This window comes from Panicum virgatum, chromosome 5N (genome assembly GCF_016808335.1).
Source record: "Panicum virgatum strain AP13 chromosome 5N, P.virgatum_v5, whole genome shotgun sequence".
In the NCBI taxonomy this organism is placed as follows: Eukaryota; Viridiplantae; Streptophyta; class Magnoliopsida; order Poales; family Poaceae; genus Panicum; species Panicum virgatum.
In genome coordinates, this window is record NC_053149.1 from 30,478,166 (window position 1) to 30,490,385 (window position 12,220).

The 12,220-nt window shown below is 45.4% G+C and overlaps 1 non-coding gene across 1 annotated transcript; it reads left to right on the forward strand.

Annotated features, from left to right (window-relative positions):
* The first annotated feature begins 1,411 nt into the window (after positions 1–1,411).
* On the forward strand, positions 1,412–1,520 carry LOC120677056. Its single transcript, XR_005676121.1, has one exon. It is a non-coding gene; the product is annotated as a small nucleolar RNA R71 (small nucleolar RNA).
* The last annotated feature ends 10,700 nt before the right edge of the window (positions 1,521–12,220 follow it).

A 12,220-nucleotide genomic window follows, 5' to 3' on the forward strand; every position in this document is an offset into this window, starting at 1 on the left:
GGGTTGCATTTTGGTTAGTTGTGCTAGGTGCCGCGCTATAACACACTTGGTCCTTTTTAATTAATTTGATTAATGGTATATGCAACTTAATTCTGAAAGTGGCCCGTTTGAGGGGCTCACGTCTCGTTAAAATTGGTTTTGTTAGAAACATGGTTTAGGGGGCCAGCACGGTGCTTACTGCCTGGTTGGCCACTCTCCATAAGGACCGGTTCATAGAGCGTCAACCTGGACAACAGCGCTACCACAAGACTGGAATGGGACGGTCTTGGCTTACTAATTAGGTCATTTTGGTTCGGGAGTAACTTACCGACGGGGCAGGAGGGGTGGTGAGCTTCAATGGTTCCCAGGCTACGACGCTTGGTCTGCGTACCCCTCGAGGTGGTTACCATCGTTGCGGAGCCAGATTCCTTAGCGGTTACAACTTACCAACATGTCCTTTGTAACGGCCTCGTAGTGAGTTTGCTAGTCATCTCACCTAAGGAAGTGTGATGAACAACTAGCGTAGCTCACGACTTGTGGGTAAAGATGTGCAACCTCTGCAGAGTGTAAAACTGGTATACTAGCCATGCTCACGGTCATGAGCGGCCCAGATCCTCCTTTTGATTAGTGGGGTTATCTCCTTCCGACGAGGGGGGTGCCTCTCGGGGTTACCTTGGTGGTTTGGTTTGGTTCTCAGTAGTTCATAGATTAATTTTGATTAAATACTATGTAACTGGGTTTATGGTAATTCATCAACTTGTAGTAAATAGCTTTTATAAAATTTTGCCAAGATTAAAAGCTAATGTAGTTGAGTCAGCCAACCTTAGAGCCTCATGGTTTGTGTTATACTTGTTGAGTACAAGTTGTGTACTCACTCTTGCCTACTCTACTCTTTTTCCTCTTGGGGATACTCTACTGCTGCTCAGTTCCTGCCGATGCGAGGGAGTTCACTCGGAGCTACCAGGAGTATGAGGACTTCTAGGCGTTCGTCTCCCAGTCGACGTCCCTGTGGCACCCAGCTTCCGAGAGACTTCGTATATGTATTCTACGCTTCCACTGTATCAGACATTTTGTCATTAATATAATAAATAACATTCGTATTTGCTTTATTATAACTTTTTACGTGATATGTGCTGTGATATGTTGTTCATTCTGTTGTATATACGTGTGACTTGATCCTGGCACGTATATGATTGCTCGGTTTATGTCCTTTTATAAACCAGGTGTTACACCCGACAGACCAAGAATTGTTCCGTTTGAAGTGCGTTTGTGTCGGTGTTGCCTTTATGGTGATGGCTAGTGCACTTGAGCCGGGATAATTCAGGTGGTTCTGCCACAGTCCAGATAGGCTCCTCCAGCAGCAACATCAAGGTGGGCTCTGGATGTTGTTGTTAGCCCGTTGTAGAAGCTTTGGAGCACGAGCCACTCGTCCATCCCATGATGAGGACAGGCGAGTATGTATTCTTGCTGTCTCTCCCAAGCTTCTGGGATGGATTACATCCTTGTCTGCTGGAAACTTGAAATTCTTCCACGCTGGGCATTTGTTTTGCCCAACAGGAAGAATTTGGCGAGGAACGCTGTGGAACAATTGTCCCACGTGCTTACGGCTTCCTTACTCTGATAAAACCAATGTTTCACCTTCCCCAAGAGGGAGAAAGGAAATAGGCGGAGCCTGGTGGCGTCAGCCTTAACGCCCCGTATGGTTACGGTCTTGCAAAGCTCCAGGAAATTCTGGAGACGGGCGTTAGCGTCCTCATTCGGCTTGCCACAAAATGGGCTAGCCTGCACCATATTTATGAGGCTGGACTTCAGCTCCAATTTCACAACCCCAACATCAATGTTGGGTCCAGTTGCCACATTGGCAGCTGAGGGGACGGAGAAGTCACGAAGAGTCTTCTCAGCCATGAGTTCAGTGATTGTTGATGGTGCTTAAGAAGCTGGCTCGCTTGTCGACTGCGAGATCGGAGGAGGGACGATGCGAGGTCGGACCCTTCTCACGAGCTTCTCAGGATTTTCAACAAAATTTGTCGGCAAGGAGAAACCAGACATACACTACCCTGCTTTCATCCAATCAGGAGAAAACGAAAAGATAAACACATTAGCCTGTATAAGCAGTAGCTACCTCTTACTTATATTGCCATGTTTATGTACTTTGTAAATATAGTTTACACCTAGTGCCATCCCCGGCAATGGCGCCAGAAATGCTTGTTGACATTTCTTAGCGTCGCCACTAGGAGTGGTTAGTTCATAGCAACGCCGTCAGAAATGCTAGTGTTGGTATGTCTTAACATTTACAGAAAGATCTGCAAGCGCACAGATATACCGTTGTAGCATTTCACCCGGAAGTATTCAGGGTATCGTTATTTATATTTTCCCAAGGGATGGCTAGGTTGTGTAAAGTTTATTTACAAGTTCCATAACCATGACACATATGAGTAAGATGAAGACCACTGTTGACGGTCCTTAAGTATTCAGGGTATCGTTATTTATATTTTCCCAAGGGATAGCTAGGTTGTGTCGTTTTCGACCGTCAACTCTTGCAGCTTTTTACCGGAAATAATCACCAAACGTAGATAAAGGGCTTACAACTAACCATTTCCACGAGTTTTGGTGAATTGTCATCTGCAGGCACCCACATCTGTAAAAGAGGGAAAACACAAGTGAACACGAGGAAAAATGCACAAAAGATCCACACTGAAACGTGTCACTTACAAGGAGGGCCCACATGTCAGAGCAAATGGGGGAACCAAGGCAAATGCACCATGGGATCTTGACATGGGCCCACAGATCAGACTCCCCTAGGAAGATAAGGATGAGAGGCGACCAGGTGGGGTCGGCCGACCCCCTGGGTCGGCCGAACCTGGCCGGCCTCTCGTCTAGGTGCACTTCGACGTGGCGTGCCCCTACTCCTCCTGATCACCTTCCATATATGCTTTTGGCGGGAACCGACCTTGAAGACTATAAAAAGGGGCTCCCTCCACCTCTCACAACACACACCATTTTATATGTGAAGGAGAAGAGTAGAGAGGCTCCACCTCTTTGTATCATTAGCCTAAGGACTGTGTGAGGAAGGAGTGCGGAGAAGAGCCGGACTTGTCGGCATCTCTTCGGCTTTGTACCTCTACGGATACGGTACATTTGGAGTACATATCCGGGTTCTTCTAATTGGTGAGTTCTAGTTAAGTTATACTTTTGTTCTCATTTGTTCGCGGGTTCATCATTCGTTCTCGTAGCGGATACTCTAGAAGAGGGCCCCTGATAAAGATGGGGTAACCCTGCGCAACTCTAGAGTAGTAGTTGATGGCATAGGCGTGGTGTCTGGGCCTTAGATTACCTTTGTTTGTCTCGTGCTCAGCTGGTATTGTGGGGTAGACGGCAGGTGGTGACAAACTTGTCCGTCCGCTACGGAGACTGTCTGCGTGGTTAGTGCACTCCCCCCCCCCCCCCCCCCGCCTGGGTACGACATAGAGCGATACCGGATATTCCTTGGCAGACCAGGGTCAAACCGGTGCCTGAAGTGAGCGAGTGGAAACATTAGTGTATCTTCGCTTGAACCTATCCATAGATCAGAATCACACTACCCTAAGGTCTCTTTATCTCTTATCTTCTTTGGGGTAATCTAGATAGAAGACAGTTACACACCCATTCCTCGTGGAAAATATAATACCCTGAATACTCCCGGGTGAAGTGCTGCATGGTATTTCCGTGCGCTTGCGGATTCCTTTGTGAGAGTTAAGAAATACCAACAAGCATTTCTGGCGCCGTTGCCGGGGAACGGTTGCCGTAGTTGTCTTCGAACCTAGTTGCTCGTGTGTCTTTTCTTTCATCCTTTCTTTTCTTTTTATCCTTATTCCATGGATACCCTTTCTATCCACCAACTCTTTGCTCCCTTGGGCGAGTTCTTAGAGCCACCACAGTCATCCAAGCCAATCACAGCTTCAGGCTTTGAACTCCGCCCTGGCTTCATAGCCATGGTCCGGGAACAACCCTTCTCAGGATATGAGCTAGAAAATCCCTACCATCACCTACAAGAGTTCGAGCAATTGTGCTCTTGCTTGTCCATTGCAGGCATGGCACAAGAAACACTTCGGTGGAAGTTATTTCCTTTCTCCCTTGCTGAGAAAGCGAAACAATGGTACACACATAACGTAGGAAAGGAAAACGAAGAATGGGAGGAATTGCGGAATAGGTTCTGTCTCACATTCTTCCCTATTTCTCGCATCGCTTCCCTGCGTAAAGAAATCCTCGACTTTTGTCAGGATGAGAAGGAGACCCTTGGGACAGCCTGGGCTAGATTCTCACAACTCAGACATACCGGCCTAGACTTGTCCATTCCCGACCATGTGCTGCTTCAGCACTTCTGGTTGGGACTGAACAATGACACAGCCCAACAGCTTGATATCACTGCTGGGGAATCTTTCGCCTATAAAACCACTTCCGAAGGGGTGGCACTCCGGGATCGTATCCTGGAGAACACCTCCGTCACAGAACCCCTCCATAAACTACAACCTTCAAGCCAGGAGGAAGTTTCGATAGCTGAGCCCATTCACTCTTTAGTAACCCATGACGAATTATCGGCCAGACCTTCCCCTGAACTCGAAGACCCAGAGGAGGAAGAAATTCCGCCTCCGGAATTCCCGTTTAACATTCAGGAGGATATATTCTATGACTTTGGCAATACCACATTATATCCCCTCCAGAAAAGGCCTCCAGTCCCTTTAGACCCACCGGGCGGTCTCGATAAGGCTTCCCTTAGAGAGACCGTAAAAAGGGTGACCGCTATCATGAGCAACAAATGGGTACAGGAAGGGGAAACATCTTCCGAAATAATACAATTTCATGCCCCCTCCTTAACCATTCCATGTTCCATAGAAGGGACTACAGTCACGGCTCTTTACAATCCCACGGTTGGAGTAAACATTATTTCTGCTTTGTTCGCTTAGGCGAAAGACGTGTTACTCCAACTACAAAATCCCTTAGAACTGGGCCACGTTCCAAATTAAGAGGGATTGGGATTATGCACGAAGTGCCAGTTTGGCACAGAGAAATGGAGATTGCTCTAGACTTCCATGTCTTCGAAGTCCAGGACTTCGACATCTTGATAGGGCATCCCATAGAAAAGCTCTTCCTAGATGTTCTTAATCTAGGAGAACTTCAGGTGTCTCTTGAGGGAAAACCATTCACCTTGCCTATGGGCCAAGCCAAAAACTCCATGGCCGAATCTGTTCCCCAAGGACCAATTGAGGAAGTGTTGGCAGTCATGCCAGAAGATGACTCTAAGCCCTCCTTAGAACGAGATGCTGAACTCAATATCCAAGAAGAGGATGACTTAGAGGAAAAACTCGAACTGCCCATTCACGAGAAGCCGACAAAACCTCCAATAGAACTAAAAGTCCTTCCCGACGGCCTTTGCTATGCTTTCCTCAATGGTGACACACAAACTCCCATCATCATTAGTAATCACCTTTTTGACGAGGAGATGGCTAAACTCTTAGCCGTATTAGAAAAGCATAGATCTGTCTTCGGCTATTCACTCGAGGACCAAAAAGGGATCAGTCCTACCCTCTGCACTCATCGTATCCCTATCAACTCTACCTGCACACCTTCTAGGGAGCCTCAGCGTAGGCTAAACAACACGATGAGAGATGTCGTTAAGAAAGAGTTCCTTAAGCTCTTACACGCCGGGATCATTTATCTCATGCCACATAGCGAGTGGTGAGCCCGGTACAAGTTGTACCAAAGAAGGGAGGTATGACGATCGTTCAAAACAGCAAAAATGAACTCATACCTCAAAGACCTGTCATGGGCTGGAGGATGTGCATAGACTATCGGAAACTTAACTTGGCCACGAAGAAAGACCACTTTCCGCTACCCTTCATTGATGAAATGTTAGAGCAGTTGGCCAAGCATTCTTTCTTCTGTTTCCTTGATGGGTATTCCGGTTATCACCAAATTCCCATCCACCCTGATGATCAAAGCAAGACCACATTTACTTGCCCATACGGAACCTATGCATATCGCAGGATGTCTTTCGGGCTTTGTAACCTCCCGCATCGTTTCAGCAGTGCATGATGTCTATCTTTTCAGACATGATTGATGAAATCATGGAAGTTTTCATGGACTATTTCTCCGTCTATGGAAAAACTTTTGATCATTGTCTCGAAAATTTAGACAAGGTCTTGCAGCGATGCCAAGAAAAGGACCTGGTGCTGAATTGGGAAAAATGTCATTTCATGGTCCGCGAAGGCATCGTCCTTGGACACCTTGTGTCCGAGAGGGGGATTGAGGTGGACAAAGCAAAAATTGATGTTATAGAACATCTCCCACCTCCAGTTAACATCAAGGGGATCAGTAGCTTCTTGGGTCATGCGGGGTTCTATCGCCATTTCATTAAAGATTTCTCTCAGATCGCTAGACCCCTTACAAACCTTTTAGCTAAGGATGCGCCCTTCGAATTCACAGATGAGTGCCTTCGCGCCTTTGAAATCCTAAAAAAGGCACTCATCTCGACTCCAATCATTCAACCCCCAGATTGGAGCCTCCCGTTCGAAATAATGTGTGATGCTAATGACTATACCGTTGGTGCGGTCCTATGCCAAACCAAATGTGACACCTTAGGTGTCAATACTTTGAAATCCAATCAATACACCTTAGTGAAAGTTAAAAGAAAATTTTGGGAAACTAATTCAAAGAGAAAGGACCAAATAAAATACAAATCATACAAAAGAAATTAAAGGAAAAAGAGAAAGGAGTGAAAAACTACTCAAATTTTAATTCAAAAATGTGCACAAAATTTTTGTTGGCTCATGAGAGGTATTTCAATTGACATGTGCTCAATTGAACTTCAGCCAAAATCAAGTCAAAAACTGATTAAAACTAAAGTCCTTTTGTGCAAATATATAAATGTACCAATAGTTCAAAATGTGAGTTTCAAACGAAAATTTGCATAACACAAAAGTTGTAGATCTTGAAAAGTTATGCAAAAATGGTATTCAACACTTTTCCATTTGAGCCCTCCAATTAGGAGATAATTTTAGTTTACCGATAGGTCCCTGGAAATTTCAGAAATCGCAAAAGAGCCCCCATCTCCATCTCTCTCTCCCGGTTGGCTCTGTTTCGCTCGCCGCCCGCCGTACGCCGCCGGTGGACTTCGTCCACCACGCGCCCGCGGCCAAATGGACCCGGGGAAACCTCTCCACGCCACCTGGCCTGCCCCTTGGTGCCCTCCCACGCCCACACGCGTCCCAGGCCGCTCCCGAGCCGCCACGACACCCCGGCCGGCGCAGCGCCGCTGCCTCCTCCGCCCGCTCGCCGTCGAGCCACCCAGGACCAAATCAACCGCCCCCAGTCACTGCATTCCTCCCCCAGGAGCTCCTTGGCCTATAAAGACCCCCAGCACCCCACAGTCGCGCCCCTTCTTCCCCTTCTTCCTCCTCCCGCCGCCCCGCCATGGCCGCCGAGATCCAGCTCGCGCGGGCCGGCTAGCCCAACCCCACATTGCTCCCTCCGACCACCGCAGCAGCTTCGCCACCTCCCAGTTAAGCTCCACGCGCGCGGAATCGAATCCAAACCCCCTCCCGAAGCCGTTCCCCTTTTGCGCCGCCGCCGGCGAGCTCAGGCTCACCGCGGACCGGCCAGCTCCGGGGAAGACCGAGCCCGACAGCTACCCCAGAAGCATCCACGAGCTCACGCTGTGCTCGTGCGCGCCTTGTTCCCCTACCCCGAGCCCTCCTTCGCCTCCAGCGCCGGCGAACCGAACAACCGACCCGCCATCAACGCCGACGAGCTTGAACCTGTGCTCCAAACGCTCGAACGTCGACCAGGGTAGGTGTTCCTCGATCCTTTCTCCCCCACGCGCCTCCCCGTGGCAGCCCCGGTAAGCCCTGCATCGCAGAACACCACCGGCAAGATGCCACGGCGGAGAAGGCCGGCGAAGGACCCGGTTGTAATTTCTTTTTTTCGTTCAAGGGTGTCTCTGCAAGTCTTACAGTGTATACCAGTGAACTTCTAAAATGCGAAACAAATCACAGAAAAATCATAAAAATGCAAACTCAACTGATTTAGAATCCTTGTAACAAAATCTACAAATTTTGTAACATTCACATTTGCAGAAACTCAACCGAATTTAATCTAGGGAAAAGATTAAGAAAATCACCTTATGCATGTTCATGAAGTTCTGCTCATCAAATGACCTTGATTTTTGGATATGTTATAACTAATGGGATGCTAAGATCACAGTAAAAAGATGACACCAAACCAAAACAGTTATCAGGTTAGAACAATCAAGATTCTCTAATCTATTGTTAGCGTTCTCGATTTAATTCTGGAAAATATGTACATGAACTTGCTCTGAAAATTTTACTACAGCCTTGTGCCACTGAATCCCTGCAAATCTCTAAAATCCAAATTTATTAGAGTTCATTTGCTATATACCATGATTTACACTTGTTTAATCAACTTAATTCCTCATATATAGTTCTTATGCTCAGAAAAATCCATATTTATTTCTGGAGTGTCTTTTTAGCTCTGTGTTCCTGTCAAAAAAATTTGAGCTGCAGTTACTGGGTTTGGCTTTGTCGAATAATCATGCTTAGCATCTTAGGGCTAGATTTACTATTTTTGTTCTGAGTAATCTACAATGTTTCCGATCATTATTTTTGGGCATGATCTTGTTTAGAGTATGTTCTACCTGTGATAAAAAGTTCAGATGCAATACTGGTCAAATGCATCTTGAGAAATTCATGCAAACTCATGTTAAGTCAACCGAATAACTAATTTATCATAGTGAGTTAAATCTTGAAAAATTTTCTGGAGTATGTTTAACGCAGGACTAGTATTTGGTAAAAATTTGAGAACCAAATCCTTAGTAAAACTTTCTGTAGAATTAATCTTTGTTAATGGCTTGCTGTTTTTAATCTTTTTATCACCTCTGCTATATAAGTGTATAAAATCTGGAAAAATTTCAGTACTGAGTTTATGCTTTGAAGTTGCTTGCATAAAATTTGTAGCACCAGAACCCATGTTGAACATTCTGTACAAAAAGATGAAGCAACTAGAGTAATCCATTTGCATGAATAGTTATAGTTTTTGCTCTATGATAGATGCTGAAATTTATACACTGAATGTTCAAGTTTGAATCTGAGCTACTTTAGTGTTTCATCACTAGCTCTTTAGTAGTTGTGTTGTTAAGGAATAATGAAAGCATGCTATGTGTTGAAATTGAAAATGAAAACCCAAAACCCCACTCATTCATGAATAACCGTAGTTATGCTTGCTACTCTATAAACGATTGCCCATGCAATGAAATGTGAAATCATCACTAAATTAACTTTCGTGGACTACAACTTTATCGTGAAGGAAAGAAATTATATCCCTGAATAACTCAAAATCTTGCATTGCATATAGAAACGGTTAACCTCGCGGACGGAGACTACGAACTGGTGCCCGCGGACACTCGTGCGGAGCAGGAGGTTAATCTGAACTGTACTAACTTGTCTCAAGACCTGGGCCAAGCCCCAGAAGCTTTTCTGTCTGACAGTGCCCAAGAAGGCAAGCCCCGGAGCATAATCCCACTATTTTTTTTCCGAATTATCATTCTGCTATCTATTTATTAATGTATGGTAACAGTTGGTTTTCTGCATTTAAGTTCTTTAGGCGTTGATCGAAAACCCTAGATGCATGATCCATAGGAACCTATGTTTGATACCGGATCTTTTTATCGACTAGTTGCCATGCTAAATAGGTACGGTAGAAGTCGAGTGGTTCCCTGCCTCTCGCGAGCAAATAGGAATTGTACTGACCTTAATTCCTGTTGAAATGTAAGGACAACGGGCGGTGTGTGGCTCATTTCGTTAAGCGTTTGAAAGTACTAGCCACATACCGAGAAATATGGTAATCGGTAAGCTTAAGTACCTGATTGGACCGGCGAGTGGAACGATCTCGCACCCTCCTGGTAGAAGTAGGGTTTATTTTATGTCGCGACGTACGGGTGCAGAGTGGTCGGACTCTGTAGTCGGGGAGGGTGTTCCGGATCCACGGACTGGAAAGAAAGGGGAAAAGTAGCGTGGGCGGGAGCGAAGTCGATCCCCATGCGTGTGGTCTAGGTTCCCCTGGCCAGGTTGAAATTCGATTCAGAATCGTCCGCCTCTCACGGCATGAGATTGCTTAATGTTTTCGGTCACATAGAGTAACAAGTGGAATACGATGATGAAAATACTGCTGGTTGATTAAATGGTTGCTCTACCATGTTTGAGTAGAGTTAGTTGCAAATTTAGAATGGTTAATTCCACTAGAATCTGGCTAAGTAAAACCTGAAAGTAAGGATCAACACTTAGCGGCATTTTTGGCAAACAAACCCTACCAACCAAAAAGCTTGCATGTCTAGTTATCGGACTATGTTATATCCGGAGACGGGTCAGTCTTGCTGAGTATTAGTATACTCAGCCTTGCTTGTGGCACTGTTTTTCAGGTACTAACTTTGAAGATCTGTTTGCGAGTCTTACTTGGCCTTGCACTCTGCCTCCGGGTTGGTCTGCTGAGTGGGATGGGCCCTTCAGCTGGTGCTAATCACCCTCCCGCTGAGTGACGCATTCGTACGGGCTTTACCGATGCGTCACGTTATTTCGTTAGTTATCTTTTAATGCTTCCGCTGAACTTTGAGATTTGAATAATTTGAGGAGTTGGAACTCCGTAGTACTTCGCTAGTCTGAACATGGTTTGTAATAAATTTTCTTTCCGCTGCAATCACTCTGAGATGTATGAAATGGTTTGTGTTGTAATCTCTGGGCTCACCTTCGTGTGAGTGTTGTCTGCTGATCCTGGAATAGCGTGGCTTTTATCGAGGCTTCACTCGAGGAACTACCGGTGAGTGCCAGATTGGGTCAGAGTTGCTTAGCAACGAAGATCAGTGCACCCGGGCCTAGTAGTTTTGGGTGGTTCCGCCACAGCTGGCATCAGAGCTCGCAGACAGCCTACAAGAGATGGCAACCTCGGTTTTCAAAACAACAATTTAAAACTTGACTTCAAAGCTACTAAAGTTTTTGAAAGAGTTTAGGATCTCCAAGGACAAGTCTAGGACATAAAGCCCTAGGGAATCTTATGGGTATAATCAGGTGGCTTATTTTGTATGGCTAACTTCCAGCACATTACCTTTCAGTATTTAAATTCTGTAATTTAAATTCTGCAACTACGTCGTCGCCACGAAGGTATGCTTACTCAGTCAGCTGAGGGAGTCTGACCTTCCCGTCGGTGATGCGAGCCGAACGCTGGAGCTCAAGCAGTGGCCTACTTGAGCTGCTGCCCATATACCAACTTCGGTTGAGTATATGGGGAGTAATGGTTCGAAATTGGAATTCAATTCCCCGTCAAAGACGGTACTCAGTCAATACGTTGTTTCGATAACGTATGCTTAACGTTGTCCATACGGCGGTAATGGTATGGATGCCGATTCTATAGTGATCGGTAATGTATGGGGACGCTTTCGTGAGTGCTGGCACGAAAGGTTCATTTTATATACTGTCAATCTGCTGCAGGTACGCTAACTCGAAATCGAATTATAGGTTATCTAGCTATATCGAGTAGCTATATAGTGAGAGACGTAATATGTATGCCACCAAAGTCATTGCGTAAGACCAAGATTACTTGGCAATTTTTCCTTGGTGAGGACGTATAGGCTCTGCATTCATTCTCAAAAAGATTAGCAAATAACTCTCTGAGGAAATCGCAAGCAAATCCGTTAAAACACTATCCTAGGGAGTATCCAGAAAGTCTGCAACCTGGTTTCCACGAATTTTAACCTTCTGATAAGTTACTCAAATCGACTTGGGGTAGTAAGACTAAATGATGTTTCCTAAGTTATCAAGCTTCTGTAAAAATTTGAAAATTTTTGAAGCCTTCTAGCATGGTATTTGTATTTTTGGATCAACCCTGTGTAAAACTGTTAACTCTGAACAGTCTATACAACTGAAATTTTTCGACCTTTATAAGTTGTTCAAACTAAAAATCGTTCAACATGAAAGTTGTAGACAACTAAGTGATGAGCTTACTATAAAAATTTGAAAAATTTTGACGTCTGGGTTGAGAGTTATAGTCAAAATACACCCTCTCTGGACACTCAGTTTTCCTGGTTGACGTCACTCCGAATACCTGAACATATCACCCCCATGGAGTCCGAATTGATCTTAGTGGTGACTAGATGAATTGTTCCTTAATATCAGAGGGATCTTGTGTGAATTTTTGAGAA